This window comes from Natrix helvetica, assembly GCF_964273705.1.
Source record: "Natrix helvetica genome assembly, chromosome: 1".
NCBI classification, from domain to species: Eukaryota; Metazoa; Chordata; class Lepidosauria; order Squamata; family Natricidae; genus Natrix; species Natrix helvetica.
This window is the reverse complement of record NC_138548.1, coordinates 230,239,943-230,251,091: the sequence shown is the minus strand read 5'-3', so window position 1 is coordinate 230,251,091 and position 11,149 is coordinate 230,239,943. Positions and strand designations below refer to the sequence as shown.

At 47.2% G+C, this 11,149-nt stretch overlaps 1 protein-coding gene across 1 annotated transcript in view; it reads right to left on the bottom strand.

Moving 5' to 3' along the window:
- Window positions 1–9,291: 9,291 nt before the first annotated feature.
- Window positions 9,292–11,149, bottom strand: part of LOC309385343 (transmembrane protein 198-like) — a 42,828-nt gene continuing 40,970 nt past the window's right edge. The window contains exon 7 of the mRNA XM_081939703.1: window positions 9,292–9,541. The gene's annotated coding sequence lies outside the window, so the exon portion shown is untranslated. The remainder of the gene's footprint in view (window positions 9,542–11,149) is intronic.

Sequence of the window (11,149 nt, the reverse complement as noted above, 5' to 3'; positions counted from 1 at the left end):
GCACTGTTCAGTAATGTCCTGTCCCACTGCTGGAGGCCTGCTATGATCCAGATTACACAGGGCAGAATAAAAGAATGTAAGGGCAGGAGGTGACCTTGAAAATTATCTAGTCAGCCCTGTGCCCAACCCAGGAATGCTCTCTCTTCAGCATATGGCCATTCCAGGCTGTCTTTAAATATTTCCAATGACAGAGAATCCATTACTGTGGAGGAGGAGCTTCCTGGAGGATGGCGGTCAGCCTCTGAGCTCCGTGTTTTCTCGGGGCTCTTTTTGACCTGGGCTGGGTGCTGCTGGCCCGTAGACGAGCTGGAGGACCACAAATCTACACAATGACCACCCTGGCTTATTTCTGGACCCTAGTGGTCCCCCAGGGTGGCCGGACGGCACAGAAAAGCAGAAGAAAGTAAATCGAGCTTTGAAATCTGAAGTGAGCTGGGAAATGGCGGTCGGCGTTTTGGGCGCGTCGGCTTACTCCGGGGGGATTGCAGGCGTCGACGGCTGCTGGAGCTGTCGTCTTGGCGTTCTGATTCGATCTATTTGGCTGGCGTTTGCGGGCGTTTTTTACAAGCCACGACAACTACGACAGCCTGAGGCAAGACCAACGACGCCCTGAGCGGTTAGTGTCGGGGACACGATGGCGTCCCATACGAGAGAAGGTGGAGGGAGGTGTTGGTGGCAGAGGCGGCCCGGAAGACCATCGGGGGGCTTTAAACATCAATCCCCCGACCCGCTGGACCCGCCGGGAGCCCCGAGCCTTCTAGAAGCCCAGTGGAGATCGTGGGAGGTTGGAGCTGGGCGTGAAACATCTGTTGTGAAACATCTGAGTCGCCGGGGATGTTGGATTTGTTGAGGGCGCCGGAGTGAATAACAGAGGCCTCCTGAAATGGCGCGGAGGCGACGCTGGAGCTTGAAAGGTGCACGGTGAGCCGCTGACACCACCCCCCTCCCCATTAGGGATTGTTCACTTGCCTTCGTATAGACTCTGAGAACTCTTACCATCTGGGGCTTGGAAGAACTGCGGGGAACTATTTGAACTCCCCCCCCCCTGCCGCTATGAATCATCTGCTCACCCTCTTATGGACTTTTAAGAACTGCCTAACCCCTATTATGGGCCCTATTTATTTTTAGCTACTTCTACCTATTTCTTTCTCCATCCCTCTTTTTCCCATTTTGTTATCTTGGTTGCCGTTCTGTTATGACTTTTACGGGTAGACTTATTTAACACCTCAGCACCCAGAATCCATCTTTAGCCCGGTGTATTTACTATTTATTATTTGTCATGTATGCGAGGTCTGACCTTATTTTATTGCGGGAATCCCCCCTCTCGCAGTTATGTCCTCCTGCCCTTTCTAGGACCCACCTCGAGGACGGGTTTATTAACCCAGAGAGGTGGAGGAAGCGCACATTGAGGGGTTTTTTAATAAATTCTTTTTTAAAAATTGTAAGGGGTTCTAGGGGTGGGGGGGGGAACCGGTTAGGAGGGATGGTAGAGCCAGGCACTTAGGTGTGGTCGAAAGAGGAGGGAGCGGAGTGGGGGAGGAGAGGGAAGATAGCATTCCTGTTCAGGGCTCCTTAATACCAACGGTCGTGGGGAGGGGCAGGTGTGAGGACAATTTAAGAGCGCGTAGTCGGTTGGGAGACCGGGGCTTTTGGTCATTCCCGGTCGTTTGTACCAACCCCTGCATACTAGGTGGTCAGGATCTACAGACCCAAGGCCTGAGACTGCTGTTATGCAACGCGAGGTCCGTTGTCAATAAGGCCCCCCTCATTTACGATCTAATTTTGGAGGGGGAGCCGGACCTCGCCGGAATAACCGAGACCTGGTTGGACCACGAGGGAGGTCTACCCCTTGTGGAAATGTGCCCACCAGGTTATCGAGCATTTCACCAGCCTCGGGCCCAGGGAAGGGGCGGTGGGGTAGCAGTGATTATCCGGGAAGACTTAGAGCCGAGAGAGTTCACCGTGCCGCAGACATCCGGGTGTGAGTCCCTCGTCGTGAGATGGGGCCCAGGGAGGCAGTTGGGCCTGCTGATAGTATACCTGGCTCCTCGCTATACGTCAGCGGCCCTGCCCGAACTCCTTGAGCTGATCTCATCGGTGGCGGTTGAGACCCCCAAACTTTTAGTGATGGGGGATTTTAACCTGCCGTCGATGGGAGAAGCGTCTGAGGGGGCGCGGGAGTTCATGGCTTCCATGACAGCCATGGACCTGACCCAGTTAATTCAGGGCCCTACTCACGAGGGAGGCCACACCCTGGACCTGGTTTTTGTCTCTGGCCAGTGGACGAGTGATCTGGGAATAGGGGATCTAGACATTATTCCCCTGTCATGGTCGGATCACTCACTTCTCCGGCTGGACTTCCCTGGTGCTACCCCCCGCCGCGAGGAGGCGGAACTGGAAGGTATTAGATGGTTCCGCCCCAAGCGCCTGATGGAACCAGATAGGTTCCAGACGGAACTTGGGCCACCTCCTGTGGACTTGACCCGCCCCCGAGTGGAGGACCTGGTAGACGCATGGAATAGTGCGACTACCGGGGCCCTAGACCGGGTGGCGCCTTTGCGGCCTCTCCTGCGGCGACGAACCACCCTGGCACCTTGGTTTACCGAGGAGCTAAGGGTGATGAAACGCCACAAGAGACGCCTAGAGAGTCGTTGGAGATCCTCCCGTTCCGAATCTGACCGAGCACAGGTACGAGCATATTTGAAGACGTACCTCGTGGCATTAAGAGCGGCCAAACGTCAACATTGTGCCGCTCTTATTGCGTCTGCAGATAACCGCCCTGCCGCCCTGTTTCGGGTGACCCGCTCCCTCTTGTTTGAGAGACCACGGGAAGCCCCACTACAGGGCAGAGCAGAGGAGTTTGGGAAATATCTACAGGACAAAGTCGCTCAAATCCGGACGGGATGGGCCCCTTTCAGTGGTCCAGTAGAGACGCCCGTGGCGAGTCTTGAGGGACCGCTTTGGGAGGAGTTCGACTCGGTTGCCATCGAGGATTTGGACAGGTTGCGTGGACGTCTGCGACCCACCACATGTTTACTGGACCCGTGTCCCTCCTGGCTTGTACTGGCATCCTGGGAGGTTACGCGCGACTGGCTCCTGGGCCTGGTGAACGCCTCGTTGGGTGAGGGGTCCCTACCGGCCGCCTTGAAAGAGGCGGTGGTGAGGCCCCTGCTCAAGAAGCCTTCCCTGGACCCAACGGACCTAGTCAATTATCGTCCAGTCTCCAACCTTCCTTTTTTAGCGAAGGTTGTAGAGAGTGTGGTGGTACAGCAGTTCCCTCGTCACCTGGAGGAAAATGATTATCTAGACCCGCGCCAGTCCGGCTTCCGACCCGGGCACAGCACGGAGACGGCCGTGGTCGCATTGGTTGATGATCTCTGGAGGGCCAGAGATAGGGGTTGTTCCTCTATCCTGGTCCTATTAGATCTCTCGGCGGCGTTCGATACCATCGACCATGGTATCCTGTTGCACCGGCTAGAGGGGCTGGGAGTCAGGGGCACCGTTTTACGGTGGTTTGGCTCCTACCTCTCTGATCGGACGCAACGTGTGTTGGCAGGGGAGCAGAGTTCGACCCGGAGGCCACTCACATGTGGAGTGCCACAGGGATCGGTGCTCTCGCCTCTCCTGTTCAACACATATATGAAACCGCTGGGCGAGATCATCCGTGGTTTTGGGTGGGATATCATCTGTATGCTGATGATACTCAGCTATACATTTCCACCCCGAACCACCCCAATGAGGCCGTCGAAATGATGTCCCGGTGTCTGGAGGCCGTACGGGTCTGGATGGATGGCAACCGACTAAAACTCAACCCTTCCAAGACGGAGTGGCTGTGGCTTCCGGCCTCCCGGTTCAACCAGGTGCTTCCATCTCTGGCCATTGGGGGCGTCCAACTAGCCCCCATGGAACAGGTGCGCAATTTGGGCGTCCTCCTAGATGCCCGGCTGTCCATGGATGACCATGTAACAGCCGTGGCAAGGGGGGCGTTCCATCAGGTCCGCCTGATGCGCCAATTGCGCCCCTTATTGGACCGGGATGCCCTACGCACAGTCACCCATGCGCTAGTGACGTCTCGCCTGGATTACTGCAATGCTCTCTACATGGGGCTTCCCTTGAGATGCACTCGGAGACTACAGTTGGTCCAGAATGCGGCCGCGCGGGTGATTATGGGGAGGACTAGATACTCCCCTGTAACACCTCTCCTGCGCGAGCTGCACTGGCTTCCTGTGGTCTACCGAGTGCGTTTCAAGGTTTTGATTATGATCTTTAAAGCGCTTCATGGCATAGGGCCTAGTTACATGCAGGATCGCATCCTGCCCCACACATCCCTACGACCAATTCGCTCACACAGAGAGGGACTTCTCTGGGTGCCGTCCGCCAAACAGTGCCGGGGGGCGACACCCAGGAGCAGAGCCTTCTCTGTGATGGGCCCAGCCCTGTGGAATGACCTCCCCCGTGACATTAGGATTACTTCCGATCTCCGCTCCTTCCGTGTACAGCTGAAGACCCACCTCTTTCAATTATCTGGCCTGGCTCAATCGTAATTTCTCTTATTCCTCCTAACTGTTTTTTAAATTGTCTTTTAAACGTTAAATTCTTAATTGCATATTGGGTGCTTACAATTGGGGTATTTTAATGCTGATTTTTAACTGTCTATATGATGTAATTTGTTACCTCCTCCGTGTCCGTGTATGTGTATGTGTGTTTTGTATGTATGTATGTCTATGTGTTTTTATACATCTTCTATGTTTTATATGCTCCATTGTACGCCGCCCCGAGTCCTACTTGGAAAGGGAGCGGCTAATAAATAAATAAATAAATAAATAATAAATTACCTCCCAAGCAATTTTGCTCCATTGTTAAATACCTCTTACTACCGAGAAAAGGAAATTATCATTAACTACTTTTCAAGGTGTTTTAAAAAATATTTAAATGTAACAGTCTCTTTGCTGTTGGGTGTTGTTGGGTTTTTTGGTAATATTTTTAATATTTGCTATTTATTCATTAAATTTGCTTGCTGCCCACCTCACTGTAAGGTGATTCTCAACTGCTTACAACATCAACCATTCATTTTAAACAATGAAACAGTGGGATTTTAAAACAGAAAAGGAAGAGGAGGAGAATTAGAAGTTTAGAATTCAAATTAAAAGAGGCGTGGTGGCTCAGTGGCTAAGACGCTGAGCTTGTTGATCAGAAAGGTCAGCAGTTTGGTGGTTCGAATCCCTAGTGCCGCGTAACGGAGTGAGATCTTGTTACTTGTTCCAGCTTCTGCCAACCTAGCTGTTGCAATTATTAATCAGCCTGGTGCCTTGTGGAGACATACTTCAGTTTTAATATACAAAAGACTGACACATAGACTTCAAAGAAACACATTTCTCTCTGGCTGTCCAAGGACGGACAGATAACATTCCTTTCCTGGCCATAATGAAGGGGAGGTATTCATCTCTATCTCTGGCTTGTAACTACTTTTTATAATCACATGTAGAGTGTTGCTATGTATGAAATCATAATCTTCCCTATGATTCCTTTGTTTGCCTTCTGTAACCACCCACTTTTGTAACCAATAAAAGGGGCGCGTAGGCAAAAGTCTGGGTGCTTCCATCCCGAGAAAACTTCTCAGAATTGGTTTGTTTCATGGAAGACCCTCCGCTGACTCTTACACCTAGCAGTTTGAAAGGATGTAAAAAATGCAAGTAGAAAAATAGGAACCACCTTTGGTGGGAAGGTAACAGCGTTCCGTGCACCTTCGGCATTGTCTCATGCCGGCCACATGACCACAGAGTCATCTTCGGACAACGCTGGCTCTTCGGCTTTGAAAAGGAGATGAGCCCGCCCCCAAGAGTCAGGAACAACTAGCACATATGTGCGAGGGGAACCTTTAGCTTATTAAAATTAATGCTTTCCTGATAACCAATTGAAGTCTGTTTCCTTCTAATTTAAACCCATTGTGTCTTCTCCTGTCTTCAAAAATTAAAACTGAATAGGTCTACCTATCATTTACACTTTTGAAACTACAAGTGGTCCTCAACTTACGACCACAATTGAGCCCAAAATTTATGTTGCTAAGTGAGAAATGTGTTGAGTGAGTTTTTCCCATTTTATGACTTTTCTTGCCATGTTTGTTAAGTGGACCATTGCAGTTGTTGAGTTAGTAACATGGTTGTTAAGTGAATCTGGTTTCCCCATTGACATTGCTTTGTGACTTTGAAGATCACAAAAATGTGATCACGCAACCCCAGGACACTGCAACCATCATAAATGTGAGTCAGTTGTCAAGCATCCAAATGTATATCATATGACCATGTGGATTCTACAAAGGTCATAAGTGTGAAAAATGTTCATAAGTCACTTTTTTCAGTGCTCTTGTAACTTCAAACAGTCACTAAGAAAACTGTTGTAAGTCAAGGACTACCTGTAAGAGGACTTCCATCAAGCCTTCTCTTCTCTGGCTAACCATACCAATGTCTCCATTCTTCTTCTTCTTTTTCACCCAAGTCTCTTCCAGTTGCTTTATCATCTTGGTTACTTTATTCTACAGAGGCTCCTAGCTATCAATGCTTTTCCTAAAACACAGTGCTCAGAACTGGATTTAGCATTCTGACCAAAGCAGGCATATTGTGACCAATGTAGAATAGAGAGAAGAACCTATTTCTTTTGGTCTGGACACTCTACTTTGGAAGATACTCTACCACCAGCCAGCTAGTTTTTGAGTTTCTGGGGCTCCGGTGGAGGCACGTGCTTTCCAGTTTGGGCACTCGGTGACAAAAAGGTTCGCCATCATCAGTGTAGAGCAATTTTACATACACTTGGGAAAGTGGTGGGTTTCAAAAATTTTTAGAACCTCTTCTGTAGGTGTGGCCTGCTTTGTGGGAGTGGCTTGCCGGCCATGTGACTGGGTGGGAGTGGCTTGCCATCCATGTGACTGGGTGGGAGTGGCTTGCCATCCATGTGACTGGGTGGGCGTGGTCAACTTGTAAAATGTGGTGAAACTCACTTAACAACGCTCTTGCTTAGCAACCAAAATGTTGGCTCAGAAACTCTGGCATTTGAAGTATGCGAGTCTTAAAGCTGTCAAGTTACAAGACCTTGCACCCCTAACCCTTTAGAAAAAAAAACCCTGGGGTGTTCAAACTTGACAGCTTTAAGACTTGTCGACTTCAACTCCCAGAATTCCTCCTCTCGCTCTCCATCTTGATGATGTGCGGACGGGCGGGGGGAGGGAGCTGGAACCGGTTCTAAACGGCACTGTAGATTTGTGGAACCTCTTCTATAGAAGAGGTTAGAACTGGCAGGAACCCACCCCTGGCTTGGGGGCTGATTGTTAAACCAGTTCTATATTCATCTAATAGTGGCATAGACCAGTCCACATTTTGCCTTCTTAATTCATTTTATATCTACTCAAGCTTCAAAGCATAATAGAAAACCTGCACAAATAAGATCCCATATACACAGAGTCTTCGCCCTGGATAGTTATATCTGCTTTTCCATTATTCAGATCTTTGGAAGGGTGTAAGGAACACAGTTTCCAGACACTGCTGACATGCTGTGTCCAGCTTCTGCCATCAAGACCCTTAATGAGAGATTTTTCAGTTGGAGTTCAGCCACCTTTAGAGGCTCCAGAAAGGGGGGAGGGGATTAGAGCAATCTTACATCAACAGCCAGATGTTCATTTGAAACAGGTTGTTAAGATTAGGGAAGAGATAAAGAAAATAAGACTAGGTGACATATTAATTTGCGGCTGCTTGGTATTAAAATGCTACATATGGTTGGCTTGCTGGGATAAGAGAAAACGCATAAACGAATGGACCTCAGAATGTGGTGGGGCCTGTTCGGAAACTCTTCCATGGATTTTAATCCTTTCCCAGGCCCATGGACTATTTTTGTTGGAAATGCTGTGTGGTTATGGCAATGGCAAGCCTGTGGCAGTGTGATGCAAGCTGGGTTGCCCCACCCTCTCTCCCCGCGGGTATCTGCCACAGTATCTTGATGCCATTCTCAGGGTTTGCGATTCTGAAAAATATTTGATCCTACAATCAAGTGGCATATAAAAGTGAGAGGTGTTGGGTGGTTACTCTGACGCTGACGTCATCCTGAGTTGCTTCCCTGAGGCAGGTAGCTCTTTCATACTTAGCTGTCTGTCCACTGCGTATCATTGTCCTTCCCCATGGCCGCTGGCCTGTGTTGGATGAGGACTCTCAAATGGTCCTTGGTCTGCTGTGACACATGTATCTAACCACAAGGGTTTGGACCGGTGCTGGCCTCTATTGATCTGAAGGCCAACTCTGACCAGTTCTGAAGTTCAAGCCAAATGTTAATTAAAGAACAGAACTGCTCCCACTAAATGTAAAATTCAGCACTATGTCTGTGTCTCTATGCATCCGCAATATGGATGGGAAGAATTAGCTATGCAGCATTATATGTTCTCAAGCAACAATTACAAGCATTTCTGTATTTATTGTTTGTAGTTGTCTACTTACACTCCTACATGGCGGGTCTAATTCTTCATTGCAAATAATGGTTATTGGTGTACCTAATTTGCCCATATTATCTAGCTCCCAAAGCTCTGGCTGCTGCCTCCATTCATGTGGCACGTGGGTGGAAATTGTGTACTTTACTTCGTTAATGCATCTCAACTAGTTTCCTTTTTCAAATCTGCACAAATACTTAAAAAGTGCACCCAGTCCATGAGATGGCAAGTCAGGTTCTTGGCTGAAGTGCTGCAGAAATGAAATAAGGGCACTTCCTCACCCATCTGACAAGCCTCAAAAAAGGGCCAACCCCATCCAGTTTCTTGGGGAACAACTGCATTCCAAGTGGCCAGAAACTGTAGAAGCTGTAGTTGTGTGGTCTAAGGTAGTTTGAGGTCACCTTTTAAAATTTCCAAAGACCAGAGAATGATGCACACGCAAAATAAAACAGCAAGAGAACAAGTAGTATTTTCTTCTCTCCATTGCAAATTACTCATATTGAGTGGTATGTTCTAAGAGCAAACCAGGTATTTTATATAATTTGATGGTTTAGAAAGCAATCCTTGAGGTCAGCTGACTAAAAGTTCAAGTAGGCTGTGATGCACTGCAGACCGTGCCTGTCTCCCTCCCTCCCCTTCCCCTTCCTTCTGACTGCCCACTTATCAGGGCAACTGTAGATGGCTAACAATGCTTTAATTAATTTTCTGAATAGAGTAACAATAGTTTTTTAAAAAATCAGATAAATAAGATTTGCTTAAATAAACATTGGGGGGCTACTAATTGTGCCAGCAGATAACTTTTGATTAGTTAAGAGACTGGGGGAAATTCTTGGAAATGGGAAGCTGGTTTTTGAAAAGAGTTTAGCCTATATGGAAAGTGAATTAGAAATTTTATTTATTTGTTTCAAATTGTCCAGGATGCCCTTCAAAAGCTAGTGCTGAGATAGAACGATACTGGCCAGAGCACTGTGCACCATCTGCGATTGTTCTTTCTCTTCTAAGTTCACCTGTTAGATGCAATGGACAACTCTGTCAGAAAAGCTACAGGAACACTTTTGCCAGTCAAGTTGGTTTCTGTGGAGGGAATTAAGAAGAGTGGCCACCTTACAATCGGAACTGATAAATGATTTATAAAATAGATGCCCAATATCCAACATTCAAATTATTTTAATATTAATATGAAGGTAGATAGAAGAGAGAAAGAGAATGATGAAAGAACATTTTTATCCCTGGTTTTTCCTTCACTGAAAACAAACAAAAAGATCATTGAAAAATCCAATTCAGAGTTCTGACTTGAGATACAAATGACCAAGATCAAATTCTCCTATTTTGGACACATTATGCAAAGACCTGGTAAAAGCTTCAATGCTGGGAAAGGTGGAAGAAAAGAGAAGACGACAATCAGCCGAAAGGTTGGATAGATTCAGTTACAGTGGTGGTGGTGGTGGTGGTGGGGAGGTGTTGTAGTGAGTCTTGGGAACAAATTATTGTGGAGAAAATCTACGTGATCTCAAAGAGTTGACCATGACTTGATAGTACATAATTAATCATCAGTCAAATTGGATATTTCCACAGTTTTGAGAAGTTGAAGATAGGGTGCCCAGAAGTGAAAAAATGGTTTCACACATTGCTTTGCAACTTGAATGAAGAATGTCAACCTGCATGAAGGATGGGCTTGCATCATGAAAACCAAGCCTGACAAACACTTTGCACAGCAGCAGTTGAATCATTGCGCAAAAATATGTATCCTTTGACTCATGATCAGTCACATTATTTGACGGCAATGAAATGTGTCCCTTTGACGTTCGTTTGTGTCAATTGGTGTGCTAGCAGTTGATTCACAGATCTCCCTAAATATGTATGTCTGCACAGTAGGTTTGTAGAGGAAAAAAAACCTCATGAAATCCTTAAGATAAAGTTAAATGTCAGTGATTTGGCATGAAGGATGGGAAGAACAGATAGGGCTCTGTTTATGATTTATCCTGGATTGTGTTTTTCTTCTTTATTGCAATCGCTGGGGGGAGGAAAGAAATCTGGGATTGTTGCCTGTTCTTTTTTTTTTTTAAGTTTTGCTGTGGAATATAAATAGAAACATATCTTTTTGGGACATGGGAGGGACAATCTGCTTAGAAATTAGAAAGAGACTTCCGGTTTGTTCCCGGTGCCGATGGCAGGCTTTTTTTTAGCCTGTCAGATCAAGAGACAGTTAGAGGTGTTTTTTTACGATCTTTAACACCTCGGACACTCGTAAATTCTTGGAATTTATGAGGGAGAGATTCAGCTGCTGGGTTGAGCCCTTGTGTACCCTCCGGAGTCCGGAGTCTGACGAGGTTTGCCCCCCTTCGCAGTTGTTGTATTCTCCTGCCTTTTTGATAACCTCTGCTAAAAAAGCAGAACCAGTCGCCGGGAGCAGCCTTAACATCTTAACATCTTAACATCCCAAGAAGGAAGCAAGACTTTTGCAAGTATTTTAAGTTTTAATTGGGGGAAGGAAAAAAAAAAAAAAGAAATCTCTTTAAAAAGAACACTACTGCTGAGTTCGAGAGGCGTGGGCTTAGAACAAAGGATTCAAAATGGCGTTGATTTATAGCTGAAAACCTACAGAAAACGAAAGCTAATTACCTGCTGATAGCCGGGGCAGTAAAGGCGGAACGGCTGAAACAACCCTAACTATTAACAATC